Source organism: Oncorhynchus kisutch, unplaced genomic scaffold, assembly GCF_002021735.2.
Source record: "Oncorhynchus kisutch isolate 150728-3 unplaced genomic scaffold, Okis_V2 scaffold986, whole genome shotgun sequence".
In the NCBI taxonomy this organism is placed as follows: domain Eukaryota; kingdom Metazoa; phylum Chordata; class Actinopteri; order Salmoniformes; family Salmonidae; genus Oncorhynchus; species Oncorhynchus kisutch.
The window spans coordinates 70,369-90,775 of record NW_022262931.1 but is presented as its reverse complement, the minus strand read 5'-3'; the positions used below and the strand labels follow the sequence as shown (position 1 = coordinate 90,775).

At 41.8% G+C, this 20,407-nt stretch overlaps 15 non-coding genes across 15 annotated transcripts; all 15 read left to right on the top strand.

The window, feature by feature from the left end:
• The first annotated feature begins 1,162 nt into the window (after positions 1–1,162).
• trnav-aac (transfer RNA valine (anticodon AAC)) lies at positions 1,163–1,235 on the top strand. The gene has a single exon. It is a non-coding gene; the product is annotated as a tRNA-Val (tRNA).
• A 1,174-nt stretch (positions 1,236–2,409) lies between these two features.
• On the top strand, positions 2,410–2,482 carry trnav-aac (transfer RNA valine (anticodon AAC)). Its single transcript has one exon. It is a non-coding gene; the product is annotated as a tRNA-Val (tRNA).
• Positions 2,483–3,656: 1,174 nt separating this feature from the next.
• Positions 3,657–3,729, top strand: trnav-aac (transfer RNA valine (anticodon AAC)). Its single transcript has one exon. It is a non-coding gene; the product is annotated as a tRNA-Val (tRNA).
• Positions 3,730–4,899: 1,170 nt separating this feature from the next.
• Positions 4,900–4,972, top strand: trnav-aac (transfer RNA valine (anticodon AAC)). The gene has a single exon. It is a non-coding gene; the product is annotated as a tRNA-Val (tRNA).
• A 1,173-nt stretch (positions 4,973–6,145) lies between these two features.
• trnav-aac (transfer RNA valine (anticodon AAC)) lies at positions 6,146–6,218 on the top strand. Its single transcript has one exon. It is a non-coding gene; the product is annotated as a tRNA-Val (tRNA).
• Positions 6,219–8,229: 2,011 nt separating this feature from the next.
• Positions 8,230–8,302, top strand: trnag-acc (transfer RNA glycine (anticodon ACC)). The gene has a single exon. It is a non-coding gene; the product is annotated as a tRNA-Gly (tRNA).
• Positions 8,303–9,476: 1,174 nt separating this feature from the next.
• Positions 9,477–9,549, top strand: trnav-aac (transfer RNA valine (anticodon AAC)). Its single transcript has one exon. It is a non-coding gene; the product is annotated as a tRNA-Val (tRNA).
• A 1,173-nt stretch (positions 9,550–10,722) lies between these two features.
• trnav-aac (transfer RNA valine (anticodon AAC)) lies at positions 10,723–10,795 on the top strand. Its single transcript has one exon. It is a non-coding gene; the product is annotated as a tRNA-Val (tRNA).
• Positions 10,796–11,307: 512 nt separating this feature from the next.
• On the top strand, positions 11,308–11,380 carry trnav-cac (transfer RNA valine (anticodon CAC)). Its single transcript has one exon. It is a non-coding gene; the product is annotated as a tRNA-Val (tRNA).
• Positions 11,381–12,143: 763 nt separating this feature from the next.
• trnav-aac (transfer RNA valine (anticodon AAC)) lies at positions 12,144–12,216 on the top strand. The gene has a single exon. It is a non-coding gene; the product is annotated as a tRNA-Val (tRNA).
• Positions 12,217–12,729: 513 nt separating this feature from the next.
• On the top strand, positions 12,730–12,802 carry trnav-cac (transfer RNA valine (anticodon CAC)). Its single transcript has one exon. It is a non-coding gene; the product is annotated as a tRNA-Val (tRNA).
• Positions 12,803–13,565: 763 nt separating this feature from the next.
• trnav-aac (transfer RNA valine (anticodon AAC)) lies at positions 13,566–13,638 on the top strand. The gene has a single exon. It is a non-coding gene; the product is annotated as a tRNA-Val (tRNA).
• A 4,989-nt stretch (positions 13,639–18,627) lies between these two features.
• On the top strand, positions 18,628–18,700 carry trnav-cac (transfer RNA valine (anticodon CAC)). The gene has a single exon. It is a non-coding gene; the product is annotated as a tRNA-Val (tRNA).
• Positions 18,701–19,459: 759 nt separating this feature from the next.
• trnav-aac (transfer RNA valine (anticodon AAC)) lies at positions 19,460–19,532 on the top strand. The gene has a single exon. It is a non-coding gene; the product is annotated as a tRNA-Val (tRNA).
• A 513-nt stretch (positions 19,533–20,045) lies between these two features.
• Positions 20,046–20,118, top strand: trnav-cac (transfer RNA valine (anticodon CAC)). Its single transcript has one exon. It is a non-coding gene; the product is annotated as a tRNA-Val (tRNA).
• Positions 20,119–20,407: the final 289 nt, after the last annotated feature.

Genomic DNA, 20,407 nt, shown 5'->3' with positions numbered 1-20,407 from the left:
CATATTGCAAATGGACAAAACATATTTCTTATGCGCATGTAAAAAAAAAATGTATGCTAATAAAATTGGACAAAAGTATATTCATACAGTTCTTACAAATGTGTAATTGACAAAAAAATCTAAAGAATTTCGAAAAACGGTCCAGAAAGCACTTTTTTAAGGGGTGATAATTTTTGACCCAAAAAATTTGGATGTTGACTTGAGGTCCATTTCCAATATGAAAAACCACAGTGGAGCGCACTCGCCACCTGTTGGATTTTTGAAGTTTTACAACTGGCAATTGCCATTTGGCATTTGCAATCAACTTTGCATGAATCAACACCGAATTGGATGGTATTGACCAATGTGTATATGGTTTGTCCGATGCCAATGATTTGCCATTCATTTTTTTCCACTTCAGGGGGGACTTCCCTTACACTTGTTAGGTTTCCGTAGTGTAGTGGTTATCACATTCGCCTAACACGTGAAAGATCCCTGGTTCGGGGCCGGGCGGAAACACATTTTAACAAATTGGACAGTAAGCCTATTCACTTAGTACTCTGTCCCATTTTCGGAATTCATGCTTTTCCTTTTCCTCATGCAAATTCATTTATCAGGGTCATTGTACTGGATATATCCAATGAAATGGCAATATAATCCAAGGTAAAACAAACAAAAATGTAGATTGTTTTCTGTCATTACAGCTGCTTGATGTGACGGCTAGTTTTTAATGGGTACTATACACAATACCCCATAATGACAAAGCGATAACATATAGTTTTTATTAATGAAAAAAATATTTAAAAAAAAACGTATTAACATACGTTTTCAGACCCTTTGCTATGAGGCTGGAAATTGAGCTCAGGTCCATCCTGTTTCCATTGATCATCCTTAGATATTTCTTTAACTTGATTGGAGTCCACCTGTGGTAAATTCAAATGATTGGTCATTTCTGCAGCATTGAAGGTACCCAAGAACACAGTGGCTTCCATCACTCTTAAATGGAAGAAGTTTTGAACCACCAAGCCTCTTCCAAGAGCCGGCGGCACACAATAATTCCCGGCTTCTCAAGCCTTATTGCTTAATTAATGGACTAAGTAATTTCTGATTTCATTAGGTTCTGAGAGAGATAAATGTCCCACCCAGCCAAAGTCAGTCACACCCTTTGAATTCCACTCATTAGGTTTCCGTAGTGTAGTGGTTATCACGTTCACTTAACACGTGAAAGGTCCCCGGTTCGAGACCGGGCGGAAACATATTTTAAAACATTGGACAGTAAGCCTATTCACTTAGGACTCGGTCCCAATTTCGGATTTTATGCTTTTCCTTCGCACTTCTCAATATTTGCTATTCAGACATACCTTTTTTAGTCGCGTAACGCACTCTGCATGTGTGGCTAGCTTGGGCGCTCTGAATACATTCCTGCTACGTGTGGTCTGAGGTCCATAATGATTCAAATAGTTTACCATGCCAGGGTAAGCTGACAAGAAACACAGCCCTTATTTCAAGTGTTTTTAAAATCCCCCGTGGGGAATATGAATGGTGGAAAAACGATTGGAACCATTTTCCTGTTTGACCGCTAGTTTTTAATGGGTATTATGGCTCTTTCTGTGGTACTCAATTTGGGATATTATGTGAGGTAGACTTGTGGGCATTCCTAATATTTTCCACGACTTCCTCTTTTTGTATTGTAGTTTCAGTAGTGTAGTGGTTATCACGTTCGCCTCACACGCGAAAGTCAGTCAAACCCTTAGTTTTCCACACATTAGGTTTCCGTAGTGTAGTGGTTATCAAGTTCGCCTCACATGCGAAAGGTCCCCGTTTCGAAACCGTGCGGAAACATTTTGTAATATTCAATATTTCCCAATGCCCAGAGGCTAGAGTTTGGTTTGAAACAGTTGAGTTTTGTCTAAACCTTGCAGTCTACCTAGATTATTTTCTGTCATTACAGCTGCTTGATGTGACCGCTAGTTGTTAATGGGTACTATACACAATACCCCATAATGACAAAGCGATAACATATAGGTTTTATTAATGAAAAAAATATTTATAAAAAAACGTATTTACATACGTTTTCAGACCCTTTGCTATGAGGCTGGAAATTGAGCTCAGGTCCATCCTGTTTCCATTGATCATCCTTAGATATTTCTTTAACTTGATTGGAGTCCACCTGTGGTAAATTCAAATGATTGGTCATTTCTGCAGCATTGAAGGTACCCAAGAACACAGTGGCTTCCATCACTCTTAAATGGAAGAAGTTTTGAACCACCAAGCCTCTTCCAAGAGCCGGCGGCACACAATAATTCCCGGCTTCTCAAGCCTTATTGCTTAATTAATGGACTAAGTAATTTCTGATTTCATTAGGTTCTGAGAGCGATAAATGTCCCACCCAGCCAAAGTCAGTCACACCCTTTGAATTCCACTCATTAGGTTTCTGTAGTGTAGTGGTTATCATGTTTGCTTAACACGCGAAAGGTCCCCGGTTCGAGACCGGGCGGAAACATATTTAAAAAAATTGGACAGTAAGCCTATTCACTTAGGACTCGGTCCCAATTTCAGAATTCATGCTTTTCCTTCACACTTCTCAATATTTGCTATTCAGACATACCTTTTTTAGTCGCGTAACGCACTCTGCATGTGTGGCTAACTTGGGCGCTCTGAATACATTCCTGCTACGTGTGGTCTGAGGTCCATAATGATTCAAATAGTTTACCAAGCCAGGGTAAGCTGACAAGAAACACAGCCCTTATTTCAAGTGTTTTTAAAATCCCCCGTGGGGAATATGAATGGTGGAAAAACGATTGGAACCATTTTCCTGTTTGACCGCTAGTTTTTAATGGGTATTATGGCTCTTTCTGTGGTACTCATTTTGGGATATTATGTGAGGTAGACTTGTGGGCATTCCTAATATTTTCCACGACTTCCTCTTTTTGTATTGTAGTTTCAGTAGTGTAGTGGTTATCACGTTCGCCTCACACGCGAAAGTCAGTCACACCCTTAGTTTTCCACACATTAGGTTTCCGTAGTGTATTGGTTATCACGTTCGCCTCACATGCGAAAGGTCCCCGGTTCGAAACCGTGCGGAAACATTTTGTAATATTCAATATTTCCCAATGCCCAGAGGCTAGAGTTTGGTTTGAAACAGTTGAGTTTTGTCTAAACCTTGCAGTCTACCTAGATTATTTTCTGTCATTACAGCTGCTTGATGTGACCGCTAGTTGTTAATGGGTACTATACACAATACCCCATAATGACAAAGCGATAACATATAGGTTTTATTAATGAAAAAAATATTTAAAAAAAAACGTATTTACATACGTTTTCAGACCCTTTGCTACGAGGCTGGAAATTGAGCTCAGGTCCATCCTGTTTCCATTGATCATCCTTAGATATTTCTTTAACTTGATTGGAGTCCACCTGTGGTAAATTCAAATGATTGGTCATTTCTGCAGCATTGAAGGTACCCAAGAACACAGTGGCTTCCATCACTCTTAAATGGAAGAAGTTTTGAACCACCAAGCCTCTTCCAAGAGCCGGCGGCACACAATAATTCCCGGCTTCTCAAGCCTTATTGCTTAATTAATGGACTAAGTCATTTCTGATTTCATTAGGTTCTGAGAGCGATAAATGTCCCACCCAGCCAAAGTCAGTCACACCCTTTGAATTCCACTCGTTAGGTTTCTGTAGTGTAGTGGTTATCATGTTCGCTTAACACGCGAAAGGTCCCCGGTTCGAGACCGGGCAGAAACATATTTTAAAAAATTGGACAGTAAGCCTATTCACTTAGGACTCGGTCCCAATTTCAGAATTCATGCTTTTCCTTCGCACTTCTCAATATTTGCTATTCAGACATACCTTTTTTAGTCGCGTAACGCACTCTGCATGTGTGGCTAGCTTGGGCGCTCTGAATACATTCCTGCTACGTGTGGTCTGAGGTCCATAATGATTCAAATAGTTTACCATGCCAGGGTAAGCTGACAAGAAACACAGCCCTTATTTCAAGTGTTTTTAAAATCCCCCGTGGGGAATATGAATGGTGGAAAAACGATTGGAACCATTTTCCTGTTTGACCGCTAGTTTTTAATGGGTATTATGGCTCTTTCTGTGGTACTCAATTTGGGATATTATGTGAGGTAGACTTGTGGGCATTCCTAATATTTTCCACGACTTCCTCTTTTTGTATTGTAGTTTCAGTAGTGTAGTGGTTATCACGTTCGCCTCACACGCGAAAGTCAGTCACACCCTTAGTTTTCCACACATTAGGTTTCCGTAGTGTAGTGGTTATCACGTTCCCTCACACGCGAAAGGTCCCCGGTTCGAAAACCGTGCGGAAACATTTTGTAATATTCAATATTTCCCAATGCCCAGAGGCTAGCATTTGGTTTGAAACAGTTGAGTTTTGTCTAAACCTTGCAGTCTACCTAGATTATTTTCTGTCATTACAGCTGCTTGATGTGACCGCTAGTTGTTAATGGGTACTATACACAATACCCCATAATGACAAAGCGATAACATATAGTTTTATTAATGAAAAATATTTTAAAAAAAACTTATATACATACGTTTTCAGACCCTTGCTATGAGGCTGGAAATTGAGCTCAGGTTCATCCTGTTTCCATTGATCATCCTTAGATGTTTCTTCAACTTGATTGGAGTCCACCTGTGGTAAATTCAAATGATTGGTCATTTCTGCAGCATTGAAGGTACCCAAGAACACAGTGGCTTCCATCACTCTTAAATGGAAGAAGTTTTGAACCACCAAGCCTCTTCCAAGAGCCGGCGGCACACAATAATTCCCGGCTTCTCAAGCCTTATTGCTTAATTAATGGACTAAGTAATTTCTGATTTCATTAGGTTCTGAGAGCGATAAATGTCCCACCCAGCCAAAGTCAGTCACACCCTTTGAATTCCACTCATTAGGTTTCTGTAGTGTAGTGGTTATCACGTTCGCTTAACACGCGAAAGGTCCCCGGTTCGAGACCGGGCGGAAACATATTTAAAAAAATTGGACAGTAAGCCTATTCACTTAGGACTCGGTCCCAATTTCAGAATTCATGCTTTTCCTTCGCACTTCTCAATATTTGCTATTCAGACATACCTTTTTTAGTCGCGTAACGCACTCTGCATGTGTGGCTAGCTTGGGCGCTCTGAATACATTCCTGCTACGTGTGGTCTGAGGTCCATAATGATTCAAATAGTTTACCATGCCAGGGTAAGCTGACAAGAAACACAGCCCTTATTTCAAGTGTTTTTAAAATCCCCCGTGGGGAATATGAATGGTGGAAAAACGATTGGAACCATTTTCCTGTTTGACCGCTAGTTTTTAATGGGTATTATGGCTCTTTCTGTGGTACTCAATTTGGGATATTATGTGAGGTAGACTTGTGGGCATTCCTAATATTTTCCACGACTTCCTCTTTTTGTATTGTAGTTTCAGTAGTGTAGTGGTTATCACGTTCGCCTCACACGCGAAAGTCAGTCACACCCTTAGTTTTCCACACATTAGGTTTCCGTAGTGTAGTGGTTATCACATTCGCCTCACACGCGAAAGGTCCCCGGTTCGAAACCGTGGGAAAACATTTTGTAATATTCAATATTTCCCAATGCCCAGAGGCTAGCATTTGGTTTGAAACAGTTGAGTTTTGTCTAAACCTTGCAGTCTACCTAGATTATTTTCTGTCATTACAGCTGCTTGATGTGACCGCTAGTTTTTAATGGGTACTATACACAATACCCCATAATGACAAAGCGATAACATATAGTTTTTATTAATGAAAAAATATTTAAAAAAAAACTTATTTACATACGTTTTCAGACCCTTTGCTATGAGGCTGGAAATTGAGCTCAGGTCCATCCTGTTTCCATTGATCATCCTTAGATATTTCTTTAACTTGATTGGAGTCCACCTGTGGTAAATTCAAATGATTGGTCATTTCTGCAGCATTGAAGGTACCCAAGAACACAGTGGCTTCCATCACTCTTAAATGGAAGAAGTTTTGAACCACCAAGCCTCTTCCAAGAGCCGGCGGCACACAATAATTCCCGGCTTCTCAAGCCTTATTGCTTAATTAATGGACTAAGTAATTTCTGATTTCATTAGGTTCTGAGAGCGATAAATGTCCCACCCAGCCAAAGTCAGTCACACCCTTTGAATTCCACTCATTAGGTTTCTGTAGTGTAGTGGTTATCACGTTCGCTTAACACGCGAAAGGTCCCCGGTTCGAGACCGGGCGGAAACATATTTAAAAAATTGGACAGTAAGCCTATTCACTTAGGACTCGGTCCCAATTTCGGAATTCATGCTTTTCCTTCGCACTTCTCAATATTTGCTATTCAGACTTACCTTTTTTAGTCGCGTAACGCACTCTGCATGTGTGGCTAGCTTGGGCGCTCTGAATACATTCCTGCTACGTGTGGTCTGAGGTCCATAATGATTCAAATAGTTTACCATGCCAGGGTAAGCCGACAAGAAACACAGCCCTTATTTCAAGTGTTTTTAAAATCCCCCGTGGGGAACATGAATGGTGGAAAAACGATTGGAAGCATTTTCCTGTTTGACCACTAGTTTTTAATGGGTATTAGGGCTCTTTCTGTGGTACTCAATTTGGGATATTATGTGAGGTAGACTTGTGGGCATTCCTAATATTTTCCACGACTTCCTCTTTTTGTATTGTAGTTTCAGTAGTGTAGTGGTTATCACGTTCGCCTCACACGCGAAAGTCAGTCACACCCTTAGTTTCCACACATTAGGTTTCCGTAGTGTAGTGGTTATCACGTTCGCCTCACACGTGAAAGGTCTCCGGTTTCGAAACCTTGCGGAAACATTTTGTAATATTCAATATTTCCCAATGCCCAGAGGCTAGCATTTGGTTTGAAACAGTTGAGTTTTGTCTAAACCTTGCAGTCTACCTAGATTATTTTCTGTCATTAAAGCTGCTTGCTGTGACCGCTAGTTGTTAATGGGTACTATACACAATACCCCATAATGACAAAGCGATAACATATCGTTTTTATTAATTAAAAAAATATTTGAAAAAAAAACGTATGTACATACGTTTTCAGACCCTTTGCTATGAGGCTGGAAATTGAGCTCAGGTTCATCCTGTTTCCATTGATCATCCTTAGATGTTTCTTCAACTTGATTGGAGTCCACCTGGGTATAAATTCAAATTATTGGTCATTTCTGCAGCATTGAAGGTACCCAAGAACACAGTGGCTTCCATCACTCTTAAATGGAAGAAGTTTTGAACCACCAAGCCTCTTCCAAGAGCCGGCGGCACACAATAATTCCCGGCTTCTCAAGCCTTATTGCTTAATTAATGGACTAAGTAATTTCTGATTTCATTAGGTTCTGAGAGCGATAAACGTCCCACCCAGCAAAAGTCAGCCACACCCTTTGAATTCCACTCATTAGGTTTCCGTAGTCTAGTGGTTATCACATTCGCCTCACACGCGAAAGGTCCCCGGTTCGAAACCGGGCGGAAGCATTTTGTAATATTCAATATTTCCCAATGCCCAGAGCCTAACATTTGGTTTGAAACAGTTGAGATTTGTCTAAACCTTGCTGTCTACCTCTCCGACCTGTGGATCAATGTTGCCGTTTTTTGGGGGACCTCCTCCGTGCGATCTGTATGAATGTGACCAGACTGACAGCTTCTCTGAGCCAGGCAAATTCATTTATCAGGGTCATTGTAATGGATATATCCAAATAAATGGCAATATAATCCAAGGTAAAACAAACTAAAATGTAGATTGTTTTCTGTCATTACAGCTGCTTGATGTGACCGCTAGTTTTTAATGGGTACTATACACAATACCCCATAATGACAAAGCGATAACATATAGTTTTTATTAATGAAAAAAATATTTTAAAAAAAACGTATATACATACGTTTTCAGACCCTTTGCTATGAGGCTGGAAATTGAGCTCAGGTTCATCCTGTTTCCATTGATCATCCTTAGATGTTTCTTCAACTTGATTGGAGTCCACCTGTGGTAAATTCAAATGATTGGTCATTTCTGCAGCATTGAAGGTACCCAAGAACACAGTGGCTTCCATCACTCTTAAATGGAAGAAGTTTTGAACCACCAAGCCTCTTCCAAGAGCCGGCGGCACACAATAATTCCTGGCTTCTCAAGCCTTATTGCTTAATTAATGGACTAAGTAATTTCTGATTTCATTAGGTTCTGAGAGCGATAAATGTCCCACCCAGCCAAAGTCATTCACACCCTTTGAATTCCACTCATTAGGTTTCCGTAGTGTCGTGGTTATCACGTTCACTTACCACGCGAAAGGTCCCCGGTTCGAGACCGGGCGGAAACATATTTAAAAAAATTGGACAGTAAGCCTATTCACTTAGGACTCGCTCCCAATTTCGGAATTCATGCTTTTCCTTCGCACTTCTCAATATTTGCTATTCAGACGTACCTTTTTTAGTCGCGTAACGCACTCTGCATGTGTGGCTAGCTTGGGCGCTCTGAATACATTCCTGCTACGTGTGGTCTGAGGTCCATAATGATTCAAATAGTTTACCATGCCAGGGTAAGCTGACAAGAAACACAGATCTTATTTCAAGTGTTTTTAAAATCCCCCGTGGGGAATATGAATGGTGGAAAAACGATTGGAACCATTTTCCTGTTTGACCGCTAGTTTTTAATGGGTATTATGGCTCTTTCTGTGGTACTCAATTTGGGAAATTATGTGAGGTAGACTTGTGGGCATTCCTAATATTTTCCACGACTTCCTCTTTTTGTATTGTAGTTTCAGTAGTGTAGTGGTTATCACGTTCGCCTCACACGCGAAAGTCAGTCACACCCTTAGTTTCCACACATTAGGTTTCCGTAGTGTAGTGGTTATCACGTTCGCCTCACACGTGAAAGGTCTCCGGTTCGAAACCTTGCGGAAACATTTTGTAATATTCAATATTTCCCAATGCCCAGAGGCTAGCATTTGGTTTGAAACAGTTGAGTTTTGTCTAAACCTTGCAGTCTACCTAGATTATTTTCTGTCATTAAAGCTGCTTGCTGTGACCGCTAGTTGTTAATGGGTACTATACACAATACCCCATAATGACAAAGCGATAACATATCGTTTTTATTAATTAAAAAAATATTTTAAAAAAAACGTATGTACATACGTTTTCAGACCCTTTGCTATGAGGCTGGAAATTGAGCTCAGGTTCATCCTGTTTCCATTGATCATCCTTAGATGTTTCTTCAACTTGATTGGAGTCCACCTGGGTATAAATTCAAATTATTGGTCATTTCTGCAGCATTGAAGGTACCCAAGAACACAGTGGCTTCCATCACTCTTAAATGGAAGAAGTTTTGAACCACCAAGCCTCTTCCAAGAGCCGGCGGCACACAATAATTCCCGGCTTCTCAAGCCTTATTGCTTAATTAATGGACTAAGTAATTTCTGATTTCATTAGGTTCTGAGAGCGATAAACGTCCCACCCAGCAAAAGTCAGCCACACCCTTTGAATTCCACTCATTAGGTTTCCGTAGTGTAGTGGTTATCACGTTCGCTTAACACGCGAAAGGTCCCCGGTTCGAGACCGGGCGGAAACATATTTAAAAAAATTGGACAGTAAGCCTATTCACTTAGGACTCGGTCCCAATTTCGGAATTCATGCTTTTCCTTCGCACTTCTCAATATTTGCTATTCAGACGTACCTTTTTTAGTCGCGTAACGCACTCTGCATGCATGGCTAGCTTGGGCGCTCTGAATACATTCCTGCTACGTGTGATCTGAGGTCCATAATGATTCAAATAGTTTACCATGCCAGGGTAAGCTGACAAGAAACACAGCCCTTATTTCAAGTGTTTTTAAAATCCCCCGTTGGGAATATGAATGGTGGAAAAACGATTGGAACCATTTTCCTGTTTGACCGCTAGTTTTTAATGGGTATAATGGCTCTTTCTGTGGTACTCAATTTGGGATATTATGTGAGGTAGACTTGTGGGCATTCCTAATATTTTCCCCGACTTACTCTTTTTGTATTGTAGTTTCAGTAGTGTAGTGGTTATCACGTTCGCCTAACACGCGAAAGTCAGTCACACCCTTAGTTTTCCACACATTAGGTTTCCGTAGTGTAGTGTTTATCACGTTCGCCTCACATGCGAAAGGTCCCCGGTTCGAAACTGTGCGGAAACATTTTGTAATATTCAATATTTCCCAATGCCCAGAGGCTAGCATTTGGTTTGAAACAGTTGAATTTTGTCTAAACCTTGCAGTCTACCTAGATTATTTTCTGTCATTACAGCTGCTTGCTGTGACCGCTAGTTGTTAATGGCTACTATACACAATACCCCATAATGACAAAGCGATAACATATAGTTTTTATTAATGAAAAAAATATTTAAAAAAAAACGTATTTACATACGTTTTCAGACCCTTTGCTATGAGGCTGGAAATTGAGCTCAGGTTCATCCTGTTTCCATTGATCATCCTTAGATGTTTCTTCAACTTGATTGGAGTCCACCTGTGGTAAATTCAAATGATTGGTCATTTCTGCAGCATTGAAGGTACCCAAGAACACAGTGGCTTCCATCACTCTTAAATGGAAGAAGTTTTGAACCACCAAGCCTCTTCCAAGAGCCGGCGGCACACAATAATTCCCGGCTTCTCAAGCCTTATTGCTTGATTAATGGACTAAGTAATTTCTGATTTCATTAGGTTCTGAGAGCGATAAACGTCCCAACCAGCCAAAGTCAGCCACACCCTTTGAATTTCATCTTTAGGTTTCCGTAGTGTAGTGGTTATCACGTTCGCTTAACACGCAAAAGGTACCCGGTTCGATACCGGGCGGAAACATATTTAAAAAATTGAACAGTAAGCCTATTCACTTAGGACTCGGTCCCAATTTCGCAATTCATGCTTTTCCTTCGCACTTCTCAATATTTGCTATTCAGACATACCTTTTTTAGTCGCGTAACGCACTCTGCATGTGTGGCTAGCTTGGGCGCTCTGAATACATTCCTGCTACGTGTGGTCTGAGGTCCATAATGATTCAAATAGTTTACCATGCCAGGGTAAGCCGACAAGAAACACAGCCCTTATTTCAAGTGTTTTTAAAATCCCCCGTGGGGAACATGAATGGTGGAAAAACGATTGGAACCATTGTCCTGTTTGACCGCTAGTTTTTAATGGGTATAATGGCTCTTTCTGTGGTACTCAATTTGGGATATTATGTGAGGTAGACTTGTGGGCATTCCTAATATTTTCCCCGACTTACTCTTTTTGTATTGTAGTTTCAGTAGTGTAGTGGTTATCACGTTCGCCTCACACGTGAAAGTCAGTCACACCCTTAGTTTTCCACACATTAGGTTTCCGTAGTGTAGTGGTTATCACGTTCGCCTCACATGCGAAAGGTCCCCGGTTCGAAACCGGGTTGAAACATTTTGTAATATTCAATATTTCCCAATGCCCAGAGCCTAACATTTGGTTTGAAACAGTTGAGATTTGTCTAAACCTTGCTGTCTACCTCTCCGACCTGTGGATCAATGTTGCCGTTTTTTGGGGGACCTCCTCCGTGCGATCTGTATGAATGTGACCAGACTGACAGCTTCTCTGAGCCAGGCAAATTCATTTATCAGGGTCATTATAATGGATATATCCAAATAAATGGCAATATAATCCAAGGTAAAACAAACAAAAATGTACATTGTTTTCTGTCATTACAGCTGCTTGATGTGACCGCTAGTTTTTAATGGGTACTATACACAATACCCCATAATGACAAAGCGATAACATATAGTTTTTATTAATGAAAAAAATATTTCAAAAAAAACTTATTTCCATACGTTTTCAGACCCTTTGCTATGAGGCTGGAAATTGAGCTCAGGTCCATCCTGTTTCCATTGATCATCCTTAGATATTTCTTTAACTTGATTGGAGTCCACCTGTGGTAAATTCAAATGATTGGTCATTTCTGCAGCATTGAAGGTACCCAAGAACACAGTGGCTTCCATCACTCTTAAATGGAAGAAGTTTTGAACCACCAAGCCTCTTCCAAGAGCCGGCGGCACACAATAATTCCCGGCTTCTCAAGCCTTATTGCTTAATTAATGGACTAAGTAATTTCTGATTTCATTAGGTTCTGAGAGCGATAAATGTCCCACCCAGCCAAAGTCAGCCACACCCTTTGAATTCCACTCATTAGGTTTCCGTAGTGTAGTGGTTATCACGTTCGCTTAACACGCGAAAGGTCCCCGGTTCGAGACCGGGCGGAAACATATTTTAAAAAATTGGACAGTAAGCCTATTCACTTAGGACTCGGTCCCAATTTCGGAATTCATGCTTTTCCTTCGCACTTCTCAATATTTGCTATTCAGACGTACCTTTTTTAGTCGCGTAACGCACTCTGCATGCATGGCTAGCTTGGGCGCTCTGAATACATTCCTGCTACGTGTGATCTGAGGTCCATAATGATTCAAATAGTTTACCATGCCAGGGTAAGCTGACAAGAAACACAGCCCTTATTTCAAGTGTTTTTAAAATCCCCCGTTGGGAATATGAATGGTGGAAAAACGATTGGAACCATTTTCCTGTTTGACCGCTAGTTTTTAATGGGTATAATGGCTCTTTCTGTGGTACTCAATTTGGGATATTATGTGAGGTAGACTTGTGGGCATTCCTAATATTTTCCCCGACTTACTCTTTTTGTATTGTAGTTTCAGTAGTGTAGTGGTTATCACGTTCGCCTCACACGTGAAAGTCAGTCACACCCTTAGTTTTCCACACATTAGGTTTCCGTAGTGTAGTGGTTATCACGTTCGCCTCACATGCGAAAGGTCCCAGGTTCGAAACCGGGCGGAAACATTTTGTAATATTCAATATTTCCCAATGCCCAGAGCCTAACATTTGGTTTGAAACAGTTGAGATTTGTCTAAACCTTGCTGTCTACCTCTCCGACCTGTGGATCAATGTTGCCGTTTTTTGGGGGACCTCCTCCGTGCGATCTGTATGAATGTGACCAGACTGACAGCTTCTCTGAGCCAGGCAAATTCATTTATCAGGGTCATTATAATGGATATATCCAAATAAATGGCAATATAATCCAAGGTAAAACAAACAAAAATGTACATTGTTTTCTGTCATTACAGCTGCTTGATGTGACCGCTAGTTTTTAATGGGTACTATACACAATACCCCATAATGACAAAGCGATAACATATAGTTTTTATTAATGAAAAAAATATTTTTTTAAAAACGTATTTCCATACGTTTTCAGACCCTTTGCTATGAGGCTGGAAATTGAGCTCAGGTCCATCCTGTTTCCATTGATCATCCTTAGATATTTCTTTAACTTGATTGGAGTCCACCTGTGGTAAATTCAAATGATTGGTCATTTCTGCAGCATTGAAGGTACCCAAGAACACAGTGGCTTCCATCACTCTTAAATGGAAGAAGTTTTGAACCACCAAGCCTCTTCCAAGAGCCGGCGGCACACAATAATTCCCGGCTTCTCAAGCCTTATTGCTTAATTAATGGACTAAGTCATTTCTGATTTCATTAGGTTCTGAGAGCGATAAATGTCCCACCCAGCCAAAGTCAGCCACACCCTTTGAATTCCACTCATTAGGTTTCCGTAGTGTAGTGGTTATCACGTTCGCTTAACACGCGAAAGGTCCCCGGTTCGAGACCGGGCGGAAACATATTTAAAAAAATTGGACAGTAAGCCTATTCACTTAGGACTCGGTCCCAATTTCGGAATTCATGCTTTTCCTTCGCACTTCTCAATATTTGCTATTCAGACGTACCTTTTTTAGTCGCGTAACGCACTCTGCATGCATGGCTAGCTTGGGCGCTCTGAATACATTCCTGCTACGTGTGATCTGAGGTCCATAATGGTTCAAATAGTTTACCATGCCAGGGTAAGCTGACAAGAAACACAGCCCTTATTTCAAGTGTTTTTAAAATCCCCCGTTGGGAATATGAATGGTGGAAAAACGATTGGAACCATTTTCCTGTTTGACCGCTAGTTTTTAATGGGTATAATGGCTCTTTCTGTGGTACTCAATTTGGGATATTATGTGAGGTAGACTTGTGGGCATTCCTAATATTTTCCCCGACTTACTCTTTTTGTATTGTAGTTTCAGTAGTGTAAATCAAATCAAATCAAATCAAATTTATTTATATAGCCCTTCGTACATCAGCTGATATCTCAAAGTGCTGTACAGAAACCCAGCCTAAAACCCCAAACAGCAAGCAATGCAGGTGGAGAAGCACGGTGGCTAGGAAAAACTCCCTAGAAAGGCCAATACCTAGGAAGAAACCTAGAGAGGAACCAGGCTATGTGGGGTGGCCAGTCCTCTTCTGGCTGTGCCGGGTGGAGATTATAACAGAACATGGTCAAGATGTTCAATGTTCATAAATGACCAGCATGGTCGAATAATAATAAGGCAGAACAGTTGAAACTAGAGCAGCAGCACAGTCAGGTGGAAGTTGAAACTGGAGCAGCAGCATGGCCAGGTAGACTGGGGACAGCAAGGAGTCATCATGTCAGGTAGTCCTGGGGCATGGTCCTAGGGCTCAGGTCAGTTGAAACTGGAACAGCAGCATGGCCAGGTGGACTGGGGACAGCAAGGAGTCATCATGTCAGGTAGTCCTGGGGCATGGTCCTAGGGCTCAGGTCCTCCGAGAGAGAGAAAGAAAGAGAGAAGGAGAGAATTAGAGAACGCACACTTAGATTCACACAGGACACCGAATAGGACAGGAGAAGTACTCCAGATATAACAAACTGACCCCAGCCCCCCGACACATAAACTACTGCAGCATAAATACTGGAGGCTGAGACAGGAGGGGTCAGGAGACACTGTGGCCCCATCCGAGGACACCCCCGGACAGGGCCAAACAGGAAGGATATAACCCCACCCACTTTGCCAAAGCACAGCCCCCACACCACTAGAGGGATATCTTCAACCACCAACTTACCATCCTGAGACAAGGCTGAGTATAGCCCACAAAGATCTCCGCCACGGCACAACCCAAGGGGGGGGGGGGGCGCCAACCCAGACAGGATGACCACAACAGTGAATCAACCCACTCAGGTGACGCACCCCCTCCAGGGACAGCATGAGAGAGCCCCAGCAAGCCAGTGACTCAGCCCCTGTAATAGGGTTAGAGGCAGAGAATCCCAGTGGAAAGAGGGGAACCGGCCAGGCAGAGACAGCAAGGGCGGTTCGTTGCTCCAGAGCCTTTCCGTTCACCTTCCCACTCCTGGGCCAGACTACACTCAATCATATGACCCACTGAAGAGATGAGTCTTCAGTAAAGACTTAAAGGTTGAGACCGAGTTTGCGTCTCTGACATGGGTAGGCAGACCGTTCCATAAAAATGGAGCTCTATAGGAGAAAGCCCTGCCTCCAGCTGTTTGCTTAGAAATTCTAGGGACAATTAGGAGGCCTGCGTCTTGTGACCGTAGCGTACGTATAGGTATGTACGGCAGGACCAAATCAGAGAGATAGGTAGGAGCAAGCCCATGTAATGCTTTGTAGGTTAGCAGTAAAACCTTGAAATCAGCCCTTGCTTTGACAGGAAGCCAGTGTAGAGAGGCTAGCACTGGAGTAATATGATCAAATTTTTTGGTTCTAGTCAGGATTCTAGCAGCCGTATTTAGCACTAACTGAAGTTTATTTAGTGCTTTATCCGGGTAGCCGGAAAATAGAGCATTGCAGTAGTCTAACCTAGAAGTGACAAAAGCATGGATTAATTTTTCTGCATCATTTTTGGACAGAAAGTTTCTGATTTTTGCAATGTTACGTAGATGGAAAAAAGCTGTCCTCGAAATGGTCTTGATATGTTCTTCAAAAGAGAGATCAGGGTCCAGAGTAACGCCGAGGTCCTTCACAGTTTTATTTGAGACGACTGTACAACCATTAAGATTAATTGTCAGATTCAACAGAAGATCTCTTTGTTTCTTGGGACCTAGAACAAGCATCTCTGTTTTGTCCGAGTTTAATAGTAGAAAGTTTGCAGCCATCCACTTCCTTATGTCTGAAACACATGCTTCTAGCGAGGGCAATTTTGGGGCTTCACCATGTTTCATTGAAATGTACAGCTGTGTGTCATCCGCATAGCAGTGAAAGTTTACATTATGTTTTCGAATAACATCCCCAAGAGGTAAAATATATAGTGAAAACAATAGTGGTCCTAAAACGGAACCTTGAGGAACACCGAAATTTACAGTTGATTTGTCAGAGGACAAACCATTCACAGAGACAAACTGATATCTTTCCGACAGATAAGATCTAAACCAGGCCAGAACATGTCCGTGTAGACCAATTTGGGTTTCCAATCTCTCCAAAAGAATGTGGTGATCGATGGTATCAAAAGCAGCACTAAGGTCTAGGAGCACGAGGACAGATGCAGAGCCTCGGTCCGATGCCATTAAAATGTCATTTACCACCTTCACAAGTGCCGTCTCAGTGCTATGATGGGGTCTAAAACCAGACTGAAGCATTTCGTATACATTGTTTGTCTTCATGAAGGCAGTGAGTTGCTGCGCAACAGCCTTCTCTAAAATTTTTGAGAGGAATGGAAGATTCGATATAGGCCGATAGTTTTTTATATTTTCTGGGTCAAGGTTTGGCTTTTTCAAGAGAGGCTTTATTACTGCCACTTTTAGTGAGTTTGGTACACATCCAGTGGATAGAGAGCCGTTTATTATGTTCAACATAGGAGGGCCAAGCACAGGAAGCAGCTCTTTCAGTAGTTTAGTTGGAATAGGGTCCAGTATGCAGCTTGAAGGTTTAGAGGCCATGATTATTTTCATCATTGTGTCAAGAGATATAGTACTAAAACACTTGAGCGTCTCTCTTGATCCTAGGTCCTGGCAGAGTTGTGCAGACTCAGGACAACTGAGGTTTGGAGGAATACGCAGGTTTAAAGAGGAGTCCGTAATTTGCTTTCTAATAATCATAATCTTTTCCTCAAAGAAGTTCATGAATTTATCACTGCTAAAGTGAAAGTCATCCTCTCTTGGGGAATGCTGCTTTTTAGTTAGCTTTGCGACAGTATTAAAAAGGAATTTCGGATTGTTCTTATTTTCCTCAATTAAGTTAGAAAAATAGGATGATCGAGCAGCAGTAAGGGCTCTACGGTACTGCACGGTACCGTCCTTCCAAGCTAGTCGGAAGACTTCCAGTTTGGTGTGGCGCCATTTCCGTTCCAATTTTCTGGAAGCTTGCTTCAGAGCTCGGGTATTTTCTGTGTACCAGGGAGCTAGTTTCTTATGAGACATTATTTTTGTTTTTAGGGGTGCAACTGCATCTAGGGTATTGCGCAAGGTTAGATTGAGATCCTCAGTTAGGTGGTTAACTGATTTTTGTCCTCTGGCGTCCTTGGGTAGGCAGAGGGAGTCTGGAAGGGCATCAAGGAATCTTTGTGTTGTCTGTGAATTTATAGCACGACTTTTGATGTTCCTTGGTTGGGGTCTAAGCAGATTATTTGTTGCAATTGCAAACGTAATAAAATGGTGGTCCGATAGTCCAGGATTATGAGGAAAAACATTAAGATCCACCACATTTATTCCATGGGACAAAACTAGGTCCAGCGTATGACTGTGACAGTGAGTGGGTCCAGAGACATGTTGGACAAAACCCACTGAGTCGATGATGGCTCTGAAAGCCTTTTGGAGTGGGTCTGTGGACTTTTCCATGTGAATATTAAAGTCACCAAAGATTAGAATATTATCTGCTATGACTACAAGGTCCGATAGGAATTCAGGGAACTCAGTGAGAAACGCTGTATATGGCCCAGGAGGCCTGTAAACAGTAGCTATAAAAAGTGATTGAGTAGGCTGCATAGATTTCATGACTAGAAGCTCAAAAGACGAAAATGTCTTTTTTTTTTGTGTAAATTGAAATTTGCTATCGTAAATGTTAGCAACACCTCCGCCTTTGCGGGATGCACGGGGGATATGGTCACTAGTGTAGCCAGGAGGTGAGGCCTCATTTAAAACAGTAAATTCATCAGGCTTAAGCCATGTTTCAGTCAGGCCAATCACATCAAGATTATGATCAGTGATTAGTTCATTCACTATAATTGCCTTTGAAGTAAGGGATCTAACATTAAGTAGCCCTATTTTGAGATGTGAGGTATCATGATCTCTTTCAGTAATGACAGGAATGGAGGTGGTCTTTATCCTAGTGAGATTGCTAAGGCGAACACCGCCATGTTTAGTTTTGCCCAACCTAGGTCGAGGCACAGACACGGTCTCAATGGTGATAGCTGAGCTGACTACACTGACTGTGCTAATGGCAGACTCCACTATGCTGGCAGGCTGGCTAACAGCCTGCTGCCTGGCCTGCACCCTATTTCATTGTGGAGCTAGAGGAGTTAGAGCCCTGTCTATGTTGGTAGATAAGATGAGAGCACCCCTCCAGCTAGGATGGAGTCCGTCACTCCTCAGCAGGTCAGGCTTGGTCCTGTTTGTGGGTGAGTCCCAGAAAGAGGGCCAATTATCTACAAATTCTAACTTTTGGGAGGGGCAGAAAACAGTTTTCAACCAGCGATTGAGTTGTGAGACTCTGCTGTAGAGCTCATCACTCCCCCTAACTGGGAGGGGGCCAGAGACAATTAGTGGTTATCACGTTCGCCTCACACGTGAAAGTCAGTCACACCCTTAGTTTTCCACATATTAGGTTTCCGTAGTGTAGTGGTTATCACGTTCGCCTCACATGCGAAAGGTCCCCGGTTCGAAACCGGGCGGAAACATTTTGTAATATTCAATATTTCCCAATGCCCAGAGCCTAACATTTGGTTTGAAACAGTTGAGATTTGTCTAAACCTTGCTGTCTACCTCTCCGACCTGTGGATCAATGTTGCCGTTTTTTGGGGGACCTCCTCCGTGCGATCTGTATGAATGTGACCAGACTGACAGCTTCTCTGAGCCAGGCAAATTCATTTTTCAGGGTCATTGTAATGGATATATCCAAATAAATGGCAATATAATCCAAGATAAAACAAACTAAAATGTAGATTATTTTCTGTCATTACAGCTGCTTGATGTGACCGCTAGTTTTTAATGGGTACTATACACAATACCCCATAATGACAAAGCGATAACATATAGTTTTTATTAATGAAAAAAATATTTAAAAACATATTTACATACGTTTTCAGACCCTTTGCTATGAGGCTGGAAATTGAGTTCAGGTCCATCCTGTTTCCATTGATCATCCTTAGATATTTCTTTAACTTGATTGGAGTCCACCTGTGGTAAATTCAAATGATTGGTCATTTCTGCAGCATTGAAGGTACCCAAGAACACAGTGGCTTCCATCACTCTTAAATGGAAGAAGTTTTGAACCACCAAGCCTCTTCCAAGAGCCGGCGGCACACAATAATTCCCGGCTTCTCAAGCCTTATTGCTTAATTAATGGACTAAGTAATTTCTGATTTCATTAGGTTCTGAGAGCGATAAATGTCCCACCCAGCCAAAGTCAGTCACACCCTTTGAATTCCTCTCATTAGGTTTCTGTAGTGTAGTGGTTATCACGTTCGCTTAACACGCGAAAGGTCCCCGGTTCGAGACCGGGCGGAAACGTATTTTAAAAAATTGGACAGTAAGCCTTTTCACTTAGGACTCGATCCCAATTTCGGAATTCATGCTTTTCCTTCGCACTTCTCAATATTTGCTATTCAGACATACCTTTTTTAGTCGCGTAACGCACTCTGCATGTGTGGCTAGCTTGGGCGCTCTGAATACATTCCTGCTACGTGTGGTCTGAGGTCCATAATGTTTCAAATAGTTTACCATGCCAGGGTAAGCTTACAAGAAACACAGCCCTTATTTCAAGTGTTTTTAAAATCCCCCGTGGGGAATATGAATGGTGGAAAAACGATTGGAACCATTTTCCTGTTTGACCGCTAGTTTTTAATGGGTATTATGGCACTTTCTGTGGTACTCAATTTGGGATATTATGTGAGGTAGACTTGTGGGCATTCCTAATATTTTCCACGACTTCCTCTTTTTGTATTGTAGTTTCAGTAGTGCAGTGGTTATCACGTTCGCCTCACACGCGAAAGTCAGTCACACCCTTAGTTTTCCACACATTAGGTTTCCGTAGTGTAGTGGTTATCACGTTCGCCTCACACGCGAAAGGTCCCCGGTTCGAAACCGTGCGGAAACATTTTGTAATATTCAATATTTCCCAATGCCCAGAGGCTAGCATTTGGTTTGAAACAGTTGAGTTTTGTCTAAACCTTGCAGTCTACCTAGATTATTTTCTGTCATTACAGCTGCTTGATGTGACCGCTAGTTTTTAATGGGTACTATACACAATACCCCATAATGACAAAGCGATAACATATCGTTTTTATTAATGAAAAAAATATTTTAAAAAAAACGTATTTACATACGTTTTCAGACCCTTTGCTATGATGCTGGAAATTGAGCTCAGGTCCATCCTGTTTCCATTG